The sequence below is a fragment of the Pholcus phalangioides genome, unplaced genomic scaffold, assembly GCF_987345545.1.
Source record: "Pholcus phalangioides strain wild (caught in Gottingen) unplaced genomic scaffold, Ppha-v1.0 ptg000021l_1, whole genome shotgun sequence".
Classification (NCBI taxonomy): domain Eukaryota; kingdom Metazoa; phylum Arthropoda; class Arachnida; order Araneae; family Pholcidae; genus Pholcus; species Pholcus phalangioides.
Window position 1 is genome coordinate 14,090,679 of NW_028301614.1, and position 16,258 is coordinate 14,106,936.

At 34.7% G+C, this 16,258-nt stretch overlaps 1 protein-coding gene and 1 long non-coding RNA gene across 2 annotated transcripts in view; both read left to right on the top strand.

The window, feature by feature from the left end:
- Positions 1-16,258, top strand: part of kcc (solute carrier family 12 member kcc) — a 505,581-nt gene that overhangs the window by 300,822 nt on the left and 188,501 nt on the right. The window lies entirely within an intron of this gene.
- On the top strand, positions 823-12,784 carry LOC149070674 (uncharacterized). Its single transcript, XR_016195024.1, has 3 exons — positions 823-1,151; positions 12,203-12,256; positions 12,396-12,784. It is a non-coding gene; the product is annotated as an uncharacterized LOC149070674 (long non-coding RNA).

Genomic DNA, 16,258 nt, shown 5'->3' on the forward strand with positions numbered 1-16,258 from the left:
TTTTGGCATTAACATTCAGAAAATTCAATTTCTCAGTCGTTGTGTGTGACATATTAGTGAGAGGTTATGTTCCGTATTGTTGTCTTTCTTTCAGTTTAAATCACATATATTTTGTTTTCTCAACATTGACGTTGATGTCATTGGCCCAATACCAATTCCGAATTTTCAGGACTCTTCGTTAATCATATTTTGCAAGTCATTTAGATTATTAACTGAGTAAAGAAGGAATGTGGCATCTGATAATTTATAAACAGTTTTATAACATTTATTAACATTATTATTTACCATTAACATTACTATTAATTTTATAGTAATATAACATTTTATTATTAACAGTTCTTCTCGGTCAAATATTTATTGTGTCAAAAATTCGTCAATGTGCAACAGTATATTTGACTCCCATTCTATAGTGATAAAGTCGGCATGGCAATATCAAGTTATCGATTCAGGAGCTAACGACAAAAATCTGAAATATCCTTCGATTGAAATCTCATCTGATCTGTCGTGGATTATCTATAATTTCCAATTATGAGATTATATTTCACAATTGTGACAGGAATTGCATTTTTGTGAACGCTCGTATTTTGATATTAATAAAAAAAACGTCTTGTAATGGAATCGTGTCAGTCTCCAGGGGAAACACGCGAAATAATATCAACCAGTTCGTTTTTTTATTTTACTGCGACATCCTCCTCCCTGGTAGAGTATGTACAGTATATGCAGCCGTCAACCTGTCTGCGGTGCGATCACACATGCGACTCCCGCTGCGGCGCTCGCGAGCGATCCTTATGACGTCATCTCTCGGTCGGCCATATTGGAAAAAGCGCATGGCTCGCTCTCGATCTTTTTTTGCTCCTGATCCTTGTGTTTTGTGTATAACGCGAGGAAACTCAAGAGCAGTCTTTTTGTTTTTATATATACACGCGTGTTGTTTTGCCTTTCCTTCGCTGTCCCCCACCCCCGTTTCATTCGATCATCGACATCATGTGCATCGAGTCCTTTTAATCTTTGGTTGTTTGTCTGTTTCTTTGTCTTTTGATCAATTTCACGGGAAAACGATCTCTCTCGGTCCATCATAAGCTTCGAATCGTTTTTAGTATCCGTTGCTGGTGCTCTTCATGTTGTTGTTTCTCAATCCGCCCAGTCCAGAGGTACGTGATGTTAAATAAACATACTATATTATGAGCTAAACTTCGTGATCTGATGGATATTCCGGGTTTTTTATGGTTACAATTGACTATAGAAATTTTCGGTCGACCTTTAACCGGCTGAATTTATTTTCTTAATTTTTTTCTGTTATTTCTCCCTTCTTATCCACCATAAGTTCAGAGATGTCAACCCTAAATTTCATATAAACAAATTCCTGTACGTTTTTCTGGAACTGTTCATGTCCATAGAAACAATATTAAAATTTAAAAAAAGCAATTTTGTTCTTCCTTATAAATATGTGATTAAGAAAATTAATTGATGACATAAGTGCGCTGAAACGAATGAATTTTTTTTTTGTAAATTAAGTTTGGAATCTCACTCGTTCAAGAAACAAAATCAAGGGCTTTCATGCAAGAAAAAGTTTTTTCCTCTAATTGATAAAACCAATGCGTTTCCAATTGGGAACATTTATTTACCAATATAACGGGTATTTTGATGTAATAATAACCGACAGTTTATTACAAGACAAACACAAAATTTGAATACAAAGACAAGACGACCAAGGGGACTTGAGTCCCGTACTGGTCGTTACAATAAAAAGGTTCGCATTTGTTAAAATTATTATACTAAAATTCTGTTACAATTCATGACAAAAAATAAGTAAATAAATAAAAATACATTAATTAATGACAAAAAAGCAATAATTTTATATTTTATTCAGAGAACAATGAAAGAGAAAGCGAAAGTAAAAAAAAAACTAGACAGGAAAAGGTAAATCAATTAGTATAATATCAAGTGGTGGCAAAAGATATGTGCAGGGCGAATAATAAACATGTTGTAACGGGGATGAAAGTGTTGTGACGCTTATTAAATTTTAGAACATGAATCAACATATTCATTATGCAATACATGTGTCAATGCTACAGCAGTACGCATACAATTTTCTACGTTTAAAAAAAGAAATTTTTACATCAGAGTAAAATGAAAAAAATTAAGAGACCTTTATCCACACAGCATTGGATTGAAAATGATTGATGATGATGATATGCGGGGGAAAAAATATCTTAAAATGAAATTAAATATCGGTTTGAAGGATTGGAATTTGAAATAGGTGGAGCTTAAGGTACTATTTTAAATTTGAAAATGTAATTGCCTTGTAATTTCGATGGGAAAGGTGTTATAAAATTTCGGAATAAGAAAACTAAAATGTTTTCTGAGTATAATTTTGTGAACTAAAGGTAGTGAATAAGCGGAATTCAGACGACGATCGGATGTGCGGGATGAGTTTATATGTAAAGAGAATTGATTCTTTTTTTGATTATCATTACTGATCTATAAAAATATCGAAGAGGTGGGATCTAGAGTTGATAGAAGAGATCATTCGATGGACTACTATAGTCAGACGTCAAAAGCTTGACAATTTTTTTCTGTACATAAATAATAGGAGTAATATTAGTTATACGTATAATTGCTTCCCCAGAATGAAAGACCATAAAGTAAATGAGAGTGGAACATTAAGTAATAGTAGGTTTTACTCACGGTAGGTCTAAAACGATAAACCTTATGTAACATAAAACGCAGTTCAGATTGTAATTGGTTGATAATTTAAATAATAATGACATAAATGATAATGATAGTATTTTCCGTTAGAAGGTGAATTACGGATTAATCAGCATAGGTATCTGTGAATCAATCATTGTCGTTTGTACAAATGTCTCGTACAACGCATTCGTTCATCTATTACAAAATAATAATAAATTCAACTTAACAAAAATGTAGTGTTCGTTCAGCACCTATCAACAAGAAATGCTTGAGAGATACCTTGCGCAAATGGGACACAATTATACCATTATTAAACTATTACTTAATCCCAGAGAATTATATGTATAGTATTACTCCCAGTAACAAATATTACATTTTTTTTATAAACAATTTTGTGATGCGGCTTATACACTAGGTTTTCTGCTGAAGCAAAGAAATTACAATTCTTTCACGCAAGTGGGCCTTATATCAACACACACAGTTTTTCACTTATAATATTTATTCAGTAATTTCGAGATTTTTGTTTACTTACATTTCTAAATTCCAAATAGTTTCAAAAACATATTATAATACTTTCACTACCGCATTATGAAAACATGAAAGAATTATTGTGTAAATTTTTTGGTAGGTCATTGCAGTTCTAATCAAAGACTAAAAACAAAAAAAATTAAAAGAAAAGATTATCTAGTACACGATGAATTAATTAATGTGGTACTTGAAAGTTTCGTCACAGCACGCTCACAATAATAATAAAAAATACCATTTGAAATACGAACGTAATATTCGTGCAATTCTGCACGTTGAATAATGCATAATAATGAATATTTGTTTATCATATCACAAAGAAAGCCGTTATTTGTTTCTTACATTTGTTAGGGAACATTTCGTTAAAACAGTGTTATTTACTGCCTTACACAAAAGTGTAATAAGGAAAAATACTTTCACAGGGGCTAAATATCTGACTGAATTTTTTATTTACATATACAAAAAACTAATTTTCCCACAATTTTGTTGTCACCTAGTAATCATAAAGTAGTTATACAGCCTTTAGTCTCAAAATACCAGCACCCAATAATGTATGTGGGGAATGTTACGTGGGTTAAAAAATTATTGGCACTTTAAACTATTGTCAGTAGTGAGAGGGTTAAAAGTCACGAGTTTAATAACTTTTTAAATAAACTGACGAAAAGAAGTTTATGCGATACAGCTGAAACGAATGATGAACTGAAAGCATTAAAGAGGAGAGATGCGGTGCCTACATGAAACTCCCAAAATGTGTACGTGATGATAGTAAATGTCGGTGACAGTATTTACCCCGCATTTCGGGCGAGAGTTGTCTTGGTTTTAATTCATAGAAAATCGGACATTTTTGGTGCGTGGTGGAAATTGTCAGAAAGAGAAGATTTCAACCTTCAAGAATCGTGTATTTTCTTATTTTTCTTTGCAATACAATAGAAATAAAACTCAAGTGTCAGTAAAAACACAAGTATTCAGCTTTATTCAAATTCAGATAAAATTTCAAGTGTAAAAAACTGCATTTTAAATTTCGAATTATGGTTCAGGCTAAAATGGAAAACTTGAAAATGAACAGAATTGCAAAACTATATGGGAAGAATGTTTTTTTTTAATTTTTTTTTAATTTGCTCTGCTTGCATGTCACCCCCCCCCCCTCTCTTTTTTGTTGTTCTTCAAACAATTTTTACTTTTGTATAGCAACAATCTCTGTATTCCCAAAAAAAAAACTAATACAGTGGAACTTGGTTAATTCGAACATAATTAATTCTAACTTTGGATAATTCGAACTTTTCTACCTAAGTTAATGTCAAAATTTCTGTTTAGTTCATTTTTTTTGGAATAGTTTCGATAATTCGAAGTTTAAGGGGGAAAAAATCATGATTTTTGTATAAGCAAATTTAGTTTGGAAAAATTCTTCAAAAAGTCAGACTTTGCTTCTCTCGACCAAGTTGTTGAACTTTGTTTGAATCAAGTTTGAATTTTATGACATAATTACGGCACATTGTGGATGCGGTTTTTTCGACGTTAATTTCTGGTTGGAACTGCCATGCTAACATTGTGTCCGCTGAGAAACGTGTAAAGAAATATGAAGCTAGTCCTGAAAGCATACCCCGGATTTATGATAGACTATTCCAGCGTGCAACCATTCCAACAGTTGTAATGTACGGGATAATGACGCACTTTAGTAATACGGATTGGGCAACCGCCTGTGAGGAAAATACTCACCGTACATTCGTGGTGCCTCTGTGGTACTTCAGTTTTCAGCTCCGTAAATGAAATTCATGTCTGCTTTTTCAGTGTTACAAAAGTGCGCCATTATCTCATACGTTACAACTGTTAGAACGGTTGCACGCTGGAATACCTTCACAGGGCTGGCGTCCGCGCCTTTTATTCACTGTGATGCAAATTTGCATACGGTTTCTTTTTCTTCCCAGGTTACATTTTCATGCACGATGTTCTTTTTCTCCAAATAAATTTCAACAGGAATGCCGTTATAACGTTTGCGAGCGGCCGTTTCGAAACGTGCTAGCGCGTTTGCGTTTCATGTTAGACCATGCATTCTTGGATGACAATTGTTTGAATTGGTGTGTACAGTCGTCTCTTAAAGTTTTTCCCATATTTTCTGCATCACCCTGTATATAGTGAATACGAACTTTGGGGGTTTTCATCAGAGGACATCACTAAAAGTTGAACTTTCGTGGAATTTTTTAAGCAGGCTTCTAGGAGAAAGTGTGGTTTACTGTATAAAATTTAGCAATAAAATTCTGGGAAAAAATGTGTGAGAAGATGAATATAACGTGTATCATTTTGAGTGAAAAAAAATTGAACGAAGCGAATTATTTCTTCACAAAGAAAATTTAAATAATAAAGATTCATTAAGATTTATGTTTTTAATGCACTTTTTGAGTATCAAAAATGCATAAGAGCATTTTGAAATATATAAAACATAAATGTTCGGGTCTGAAAGGGTAAAGATACATGTGCATACGTCGGCTATAGTATCTCTCATTATTATTCATAATAATTTCTTTTTCTAGCCATTGTGTATAATACGAGAAGATTTAATCCAATAGTGTCTTTTTTTTTTAATTATACGTGCATCAAAATATCGATGCACATATAACACAATTTTTTATTGAATAGCACGAACGCCATTCTGTTCGATTGATTGTTTTGCCACATAATTAACCCTTTGACTGTTGATGATACACTTTGAAGTACCTTGTTTGATAATTTGTTATGTACTATCTGATTATTTAAAAAACAGTCTTTTTTTTTTGTTTTTGCCTTTATATAATTTGAACTGGAATGACCTACCAGACAATTTGCATTATAAATATTTATTTAAAAATCAAATCGCACATACAGATAGATCTTTGGTTGAAAGAGCAAATTGGAACAGATAGAGAGAAATTAAAATACAAATATATGCATGTGTATGAGGAAAATAAGGTATAAATTAATATCATCATATTTATTATCATTTTCTTTTTATTCCACTTTTCATTACATGGAAGCCAAAGGATTAAAAAAAGCAGTGGCAAACTGACATACATCTTCCGTATAAATCACCACATCACCGTGAAAAATGAGGAGTTATTTATAAAAAAATGGAACAAAATTGTGTAATGGTGTTAAAGGGTGTTATTATTTTATTATCGCGTTTGAATAACTGAGAAGCGACTGCAAATTCAGGGCAGTTTGTTGTTAATTTCCACCTATCTTTTATGATAATTTTACTGCATTTGGTTACCGAATTTATGGTCTTGTTATGTGTTAAAGGCGGACGGGGGAATGTATTGATGCACCGTCATCGGTGAGAATTGACGTGCAGAAAATCCAGTCACAGCTCTAAAATGTTCCTAGAATTTTTTTTCGTAACTTCTCTGATCTTCTTAGGTTTGCTTAAACGTACACCAGTACATTCATGTGCCACTGTGGTCGTCGAGGGGTCATAGTGACGGACTCGCGTCGCGAGGTTCCGGGTTCGAACCCCACCGTCGCCACAGTGGTGGTCGGCTGATGTTGGTTTTCTGTGGTTCCCAACTTCAAGGCGCGAATGCGAGCCAATCTCCCCTTTAAAAATCTCGCCACAGAGACCAACAGAACTACAAACAGTACAAATGCAATTCAATCATAACACATCACTCACTTCCCTTCTGAAATATAGATGGCAGCAGTGAAATTGAAACACAACACTACATGCGCACTCAGACTGTTAGGTACACACACAGTTACACTTCCGGCACAACTCACTAGGTAGTAAATCGCTCGTAGATGGTGATAGACCTGCGTTGTGCTCGGTTTGGAAAGAAGTACATTCATGTGATATTTTTAATTTTACTTGGTAAACTTTATTCAGAAATTTTTTCAGCAAAATGCGACTATTCTACCGAGTTCTTTTTATGCGGGTATTGTTTTTTCCTGGCTTTTCCTGGTTTCCTGCATTGTCAGGTGATGTTGACAACGTGCGTTGGGCTCGAGAAACGATTGCCGTGGGTGAGAATAAGCATTTTTTTTTATTGTTCAAATAAAGATTATCACAAATTAGTAAAATTCTGCTCGATTTTGGGATGCCTACCGTCACAAGCGTTTTTGCACTGGAAGAGTATTGCATTAGCTTAACTGCGCTAGGATTGTTGTTGTTGTTCAAATAAACGATAAAAGTTGCTGAAAAAGGTTTTGTTGCGCAAGTGATGGAGGATGAGGACAAATTTCATGAAGAAGCCGAGGTTCCTGTTAGACATATGAAGAAGAAAATAGGAATACCGTTGAACTTGGTTAATTCGAAATCCAACGTCGCTAGAGAAACATTCGAGTTATCCAGAATTCGAATTATCCAATTAATCTATAATGGATCCGTGAAATGACTACAAATTGCAATTTAATCATCAATTTTCCCAGAAGGCAATAACGACCAATTATTAAAATTTGATATATCAGTTACAAATACAAATACAAATGCAAATACAACGCCACAACAGGCAAAATGCCCAACGAGGTGGCTGATAAAAAGATGCCCATAAAAATATGGTTGTCATATGTTTCAAAAATACAGCAACCCAATTAAAAATGCAATTAACACAAATTACAAACAATATATACACATGATAAAATATTATACAATGCCCATAAAGAATACTTATGGTTGTCTTATTCTAAGAATGGATAGCTTCTCGATTTACCCCAACATGTTTATCGTATTTCTTTTTAAACGTGTCAATTGTGTTACAATTTACTACCTCCGGGGGTAAGCTATTCCATTTATTAACAACCCTATTGGAGAAAAATTCCCTGCGACGCCATAACCTTGCATTGTCCCTCACCAATCGATACTGGTGTCCCCTTGTAAAAGCAGTCGATTGGCGGTGTACTAAAAGTTCATGGTCCATCCTATCCATCCCATTGAAAATTTTGAACACTTCGATCATATCTCCTCGACACCTGCGTTCATCCAATGTAAACATATTCAAAAAATGAAGTCTTTCTTCATAACTCAAGCCCTGTGTGCCAATAAGGACACGCGTAGCTCTTCTCTGCACCCCTTCAACCAAGTCTATGTCCCTCTGTAGGTATGGTCTCCAAAACCTTACAGCATACTCCATTCCAGGACGAACTAAGCCTCGAAAAAGCGGAAGAATGACTTTAGGAGAACGCGAAGAGACCTTTTTGAAAATGAGACCAAGCATTCTATTCGCTTTTTTGACAACCGCTGAACAATGTTCAGAAAACTTAAGTCGCTCGTCAATGAGAATTCCCAAATCGGTGACTCTAGTTGCATCCGGGATAGTGACACCATTCAACTCGTAAGAGAACCGTGGGTTGTTCGAACCAAAATGAGCGACCATGCACTTATCTACGCTAAACGTCATGCTCCATTCATTTGCCCATGCTGCAATCTTGTTTAAGTTGGTCTGGAGCAACTCCCTATCGCTTTCATTTCCGATTACCCCCATTAGCTTCACATCATCTGCGAATTTGCTAGTAATTCCATCGATACACTGATCGAGTTTGTCGATAAAAAGTGAAAAAAGTATGGGGCCAAGGACACTTCCCTGAGGAACTCCACTTGTGACGTCTGTCCAACCAGAGAATTCCCCGTTCACCATAACTCGTTGCGACCTATCTCTTAACCACGATTCTATCCAATTCAGCAAGTTGCCCCCAATTCCAATCTCGTGTAAACGCTTCAAGAGTTTGCCATGTTGGACCCGATCGAATGCCTTCTGGAAATCAAGGTAAACAACGTCGACATTTTTGCTCTTACCCAAAGCCTTAGTCACGTAATCATAGAAGCAAAGGAGGTTAGTTACACATGACTTCCCCTTCCTGAACCCATGCTGATTATCCGACAATACATTATTCTCGTCTATCCACTTCACAAACTGCCTTTTGATGATAATTTCCAAAATTTTCGAGAGGGAGCTCGTCAAACTCACTGGACGATAATTAGACACCACTTCTCTACTACCCTTCTTAAATATCGGAACAACGTTAGCCAGTTTCCAATCTCTCGGGACGATACCCTCAGCAACACTACTCCTGTATATCTGTGCGACTGGCCCCAACAATTCATTAGCACCTTCCCTGAGAACCTTGGGATAGATATCATCTGGTCCTGGTGCTTTGCTTGCACATACATTTCTTAGAAGATTTAGGACCTACGTTACGAAACTACTTTCCAAATTTCAATAACTGATAAGTATAATAATTTATTTTAGCTGCTAAATTATGCTATTGTTATGCAAACAGCATCGCTGCAGAATTTCTTGACTATGCGCAACACCAAATGTTCAAGTATGATATTGTTACGATCTGTAGGCGATAGATGGCGCGATTTGTTCGATGATTCTTAGAAATATCGAAATCGGTTGATGCCGGTTTCGGTTCATCGGATAGGGATGCTATTGGAGAAGAACATTCTAGAAAGCCCCGCCCTTCCGGAGAATGGTTCAACCCACCTCCAGACAGACCGTACGGTGACGCCACCGACTAGGAAACTGTAATATAGAATTTTGTGGAATATTCTTTTTCTCGAAGTTTCTCCGGGGTTATAAATAGTGCGGCGCTCACAAGATGGCAGGCTAGAGAGGCACAAGGAGATTCAGTCAGTTGTTAAAAAATGTGATTGAAATTAGCACATTTTCAGTGTTACTGCTAGACGTTGTACATTAAAAATTATTGCTTATATCAACATATTATTTCACACCGACTAGTGGCAGAACATTGTTCTGTGACAGAAGTTTTAGACTACCAAAGTTTTAAGAAATAATTGATTTCATTAAAAATACTTAATATTCCCAATTCAAAATTATGTGAATCAAAAGTTGTTAAACATATCGCTCAGTTTTTAGTTCATTGCTAATGTACGATATTTATGTTCAGTATGTTTATTGCTAATGATAGCTAAATCTGCTGAAAATTTCAAGGAGATATTTAAAAAAATGCTTGACGATGCGTTTGATATTTGAAAAATGCGTGTCTCTGTTATTTTTTTTTCTTTGAACCCTTTGACTACCATATTATGAATACAATAATAATAAATATTTATTTTTTATGTAAATTGTTTGGTTGGTCATTTTAGTTTAAATTAAAAACAAAAAAAATACTGTTTTTCAAACAATTAGTAAATGCATAACAAACTATCTAACTTGGTCCTTCAAAGTACCATCAGTAGTCGAAGGGTTAATCAATGCGGAAAAACAATCAATCGAATAGGATGGCATTTTCACGCTATCCAATGCAAATATATATATATATATTCGTGAAGTAAAATAGCAACAACCAAAATTTTTCATAAACTCAATTAACGATTTCATTATCGGACAAAAATAATTTAATTCATTTTACTTAATTTATAATAACTTCACTTCCAGTCATTGTAAAGACAAAAAACAAGGAGTTTTGAATTTTTTTAGAATAACTGCACTTTCAAATGAACACATAAAAACATTTTTAAAAATTTTAACGAAATTTGTCATTTGGAAGCTGTTAGTCAACACTAATTTTTTTTACCGACCGAATGCAGATTTAGACTGATTTTTATTTCCCTTTCTGATCTTTCAGTTTCGGCTTATCAATCAAAAAATTCATGAAAAAAAAATTTCCTTGTATGTTTACTTGCCCATGTCCATAGAAACAGCGTTAAATTTTAAAACAAAAATTAAATTTTATTCGTGTTTTAAAATGAGTAATTTAAAGACATTAAATTGATATCACGAGTTTTTGTATGAGTTCTTGTATAGGCCCCACGGCCAACAATATTGTATAAATAAATAAATAAAATATGAGTTGAAATGATTGAAATGTTTGTTTTCTAAATCAAAAAAAAGTTTGGAGTCTCCCATCTTCAGGGGGGGGAAAAAATCTAGTGCTTTCATGAACAATTTTTTTTCCTTATAAATAAACCGTTAAATTTTAATTTTGTGTTTCATTTCGATATTTTAGAGAGTGAATTTTCAATATTTTTGATACGAATAAATTTGCCTCAAGAAAAGTTTATTCTATATATATTATTCTATATTTATTATTATATATATATCAAACGACTGCGAAATTAATATTTTGAGCAAATCGAACAAAAATTCCTTGAATCAATTGGGTTTATTGAATATTATAACTTGATTTAATTCTCCAATTCCGTGCTTAATGACTATCGAGAGCTGCGATAAAAAAAAAAAAAATCACATTTTTTTTATTATTGAACTTTTGTTATATTATATCTTCCAAAATTTAATTCCGAAATTCTTTATTTAATTTCCCATCAAAAGCGAGTCGGTTCGACGAACTCTTTCATATTCGATTACTTCACTTGTCACGTAACAAAACATCGATTTTTGTATCATTCTAACTGCACGGGTGTGAGCGGAATGCTATTCTTTCTTTCTTAGAGTTTTCACAGTATGTGCTCGTAGAGGAAGTTTTTGTAATATATATTTTTAGGTGAAATTTTGTTTGTGTAAGAATTCTGATCGTAACGTAGGTATATGGAGTGAATTGGAGTGGATTTCCGTAGGGGTTTTTCCTCATCATGAGCAGGCAGCCGGTGGCCCCAACCCCCCATCGAACCAATCGCCCCTTCCCGTGGATCGATGCCTTTTGTGAAGAGTTGCTTTGGCTCCCGAGCATCAAAGCCCCAGCAGCAACCACCAGGCCAGCAGCATCTTCATCATGTCTCTCCTCTCCGACCAAAAATAGCAACCAAATTGCTAAAACCCGTCCGTCATACAGCGATTTTTTTCTCCTCGCTCGTCCGCAATACCAAATTACACTATTTTACGGTATAATATAAAATAAATAGTTACTTAATTATTTTTCAACTCGATCGGAGGGAAAAAGGCATCGGGAGATTTTTTTCCCTTTCGGGATCGTGTCTTCGGTATTTGCACTTGTGCCAAAGGAACAATTTTGACGACAGAGGGATTTTGCACATCCTCCTTTCATTGGAGCAGCAACAACATTCCGTTCAAATTGAGAGACATTCTCTTTGTTGCAGGTAGGTTTCGAGAGGAAGAGGAACAAGAAGAGAAGAGATCTTCTCTCCTCTCAGGTGATGATCATTATATCTTACTGTTTCCCAGCGTTTCTTTCTTGTATTCTGTTGTTCTTATCTCTTGTTTATGATCGATTGTGAGCTTCCTAAAGAGAACAAAAATCTTTTTCATTTTATCTTCTTCCAACAAGGACAGACAGACTTTGCCGCCGACGACGACGAGAGAATTCCTTTCAAGATTCTTCTCAGGAATTTTAGTGATTTGATCCCGGGAAATATTTCGTGAATATATTTATTCACGAGCGGGACGTGAGATTTCTTCATCTCTGTATATGTTTGGAAAGACTGTGTTATTTCTTATTGTACCTCCACGTACCTAGTCCTTCTTCCTGCAGCAATAAGTCTTTGAAAAGTGCCCGTTGAATTGCTCAATTTTTGCGATTAGACAGTGTGTTCCGTTTTGTTTTCTTTCCTTTCCCCCTATCTCTGAACCGAGTGTGCAGGTATTAGGATCGTCTCGTGGACTCGATTCCAAGGATTGTAAACGGAATTTGAACAGTGTGGTGCTAAAATATAAGCGTGAAGATGGAGAGTACGAACAATGGCGGTGGTGGAGTTACGAAGTTCGAAGTGACTCAAGCGCAAACTCCCGATGATTCCGTCACTAGTCCAATGTCCCCGGCTTCATACACCATCAGTGAAAATGACAAGACCACCGACCTCCTTCTACCAGGTAAGAATTTAATATTTGATCCATTTCACACACCGTCAAGGGGGTTGGTGAATGAAAATTTGCCAAGGAAAAAACACATTTTTTTGTATTTTTAAATACTGTAAAATTTCTTGTGTGTAGCTGCATTAGAATTTTTTTTTCTACCTGCATTAAAAAAATATATAAGTTGAACCCACATATATGGAGAGCACGGATGCGTCGAATTTTCTCATATATCGAAGTTTTCGCGCATATCATAATGCCAAAGTAATTTTAAAAGTTTATAACGAATATCAATTTTTTTTTTTTATACTGACTGTAAATCAAAATTTTTACTGACTTTTTTGCAGAAACTCGTACTAAATAATGTATTCTATTTTGGCAATTTATTTTTTCTCTTTTTTTTACGCTCTTTTGCCTGAAATTTCGGAATTGATACAATCAACAATAAAAAAAAGGCAAATCGATAGATATCTAGAAATATCGTTTTTACAGGCAGCTCACGTGTTGGACTTATGTGTCTTCTTTGAACTAAAGATGAGGGTTACCTACAAGTGGCACAGGTGCGTTAGATCAAACAAAATACTGACTGTGTAAGCTATTTGAATTGGTCTATTGGTGCATATGGAAATACTACTTCAACACGAGGTCATTTTCACCGGTCAGTTCTGATGCAGGAATTCAGTTGCATAGTGCACGGGAGGATTTCGATGATGTCTGACAAACGCAGAAGCTCTTGCTTTCAAGGGAGTTGGTGCACGAAAATTTTCCAAAAAAACACATTTTGAAAATACAGCAAATTTTTCTACGTCGGGCTGCATTTGAGTTATTGTTCTGTCTACCCTAGAAGTATTTTCAAAGTGTTTGAATATAAACAGCTGGCACATATTATGTATGTGGATGTTTTCTACCTAATGGTTTTTTTCTCAAAGTTATGTTATGACAAATAAGAAAGATTTTTTTTAACCCCCATTTTTTCAAATGTCTTGAAACTTTGTGTGTCTCTTAGCACTGGGGTATTACATGCTTTATCGAGATTTATCTTTTAAATCATGTTAAAAAATTTTATGGTACAAAATATGGGTAAATTTGAGTGATTTTTTAAAATGTTGCATGTTGTTGCACTCAAAATTCGCAAAAAAATAACAGCGAGTGAAATCAGGGCCGTCATTTCAACTTTTTCCGGGGCGGGGGGCAAAGCACATGTACTCAATGTATGCATATATATATCATTTTCAGTGTATTTTCAAAAGCCGGGGGGGGGGGGCAACAGCTCCCCCCCCTCCCGCCTTCCCCCCCCAAATGATGGGCCTGGCTGAAATCCTAAAAGCTCTCGTTAAATTGTAAAAAAATATTTACAAAATTTGAGAAAAAAAATTGAGGTCCTAAAGTGAATATAAAACATTCTAATGTTTCATAAAGGCACGGGATTTTCCTATTGGTAAGTGCCAAGATCGTGCACCAACCCTCTTTTAAGCGAATCGATTTTTGATGAGCTTTATATTAAAGTCAGCTCAAAAGCATTGCAGTAAAAACCACCTGCAAATGTTGCGATTTAAACTCTTTTTCTGGGAATCAAGATATTATCAAATAATTAAAAATATGAATTAAAAGATATGTATTGATTTTTAACGTACTCGTAAATAATTTTTTTCCGTGATGTCAGTAGAGAAATTTCAATTCATTAAAAACTAAATTAATGAAAATAATTAAAAAACATGATTACCATGAACATAAGTTAAAAATTATAATTCTGTAAAATATTTTTGCATATAAACCAAGATAAAAAAAAACACATTTTTAATTCAAACACATTTTAAACAAATTAATTCATAACACATATTGATCCGTAAATTCAGAAAATTTCAGGGAATTCAGCAATTCATGAATTTTTACATCGAATTACCATTAAAAAAACTTTCTGATTGAACAGAATAATATGGATGTATTGTATTATTGTTTGTTATTGAAATATCGAAATTTATATTTATACAATGATGAGTAGAATTTTTGACCCAATGGTGCTTCATTGTGAAGTTAATTCTAGATACTGAAAATTTAAAGAACTATTTTCCCAAGGGGTGAAAAAATGATAAATGTGTTTCATTCATTTATTAAAAACTATTTAATAAAATTCTGTTTTTAGATATAAAAATTAATTTCCTTACTTTAAATTAAACAACCGCAAATTCTTTGCGAGCAAAAGAAAATCAATATGAAAATAGTTAATATATTCGACACCAATAACAGATCAATGTTTTCCTACGTGTGGACCGCGGACCACGGCAGATCAGCGAAAACTTTTTAGAGGGTCCATAAAATTATTTTTATTTACTTGCGTTGCATAACTGACACATTTAGTGCTGTTAAATTTTTAATTTATTGCGTTAATTTTTATGATAAGTGACTTTAAAAAAAATGTATTCTGGTTTGAGTAGCGAGCACAGGAGTACACGATAAGGGCCACTCTAAGACTGTGTGACTCGAAGGTGGGCCGCTCTAAAAGGGGCCGCAAATCCGAGCTGAAAGGGTGAAAAAACCTTTGTCGAGCAAAAATGGGTCCCGCATAGGAAAAACTTTTTTATTGAGCTCCCATAGTGTGTTCACGACATCAAAAAGTTTGCGAAACATTGATATAAATGAAACATATAAACCCTGTAGGTTATTTTGTTAGCTTTCTGATTTAAATATATCCGTACCCAAAACTACGTACGTCAATGTGCGTAAAGTTCAAAAAGCATAATGTCATTATGAATTGCCGATACATTGCATAACAAATCAAAGCCTTGAAAAAAGTTGAAGGCAACTGGCATGTTATTGCATTTTATTTATTCAATACTAATGGTGAAGCCGATATTTTGGGAAAACAAAAACAGCTTTCAAGGAAACAGTTATTTTCCGGATATGATGCTGAGGCGAACTCGGAAAGAAAAGTCATCTCGTCTCCGCCGGGACTCGAACCCAGGCCCTCTTGCATACCGGGCAAGCATGCTGCAAGAGGGTATGTATGCAAGAGGGCCTGGGTTCGAGTCCCGGCGGAGATGAGATGACTTTTCTTTCCGAGTTCACCTCACCGGAAAATAACTGTTTCCTTGATATCTCGGGCTGAGAAAAAAGCCATATATCTCACTAAAAACAGTTTTCTTCAGTGTAAATATCTCTATATCAGTGACTAACTAACTTGCGGCACGAATTTTTGTGAACAATATTTTCAAAGTTATTTTGGAGAAGTTTTCGAATACCATTACTGTGTAAACAAACATTTCTGATTGCACATGAAAACAATAAGAGGGTCACACGACCCAAAAGTCGATTTTTCAGAAAAAAGACTCAGTTTTTTGACACAA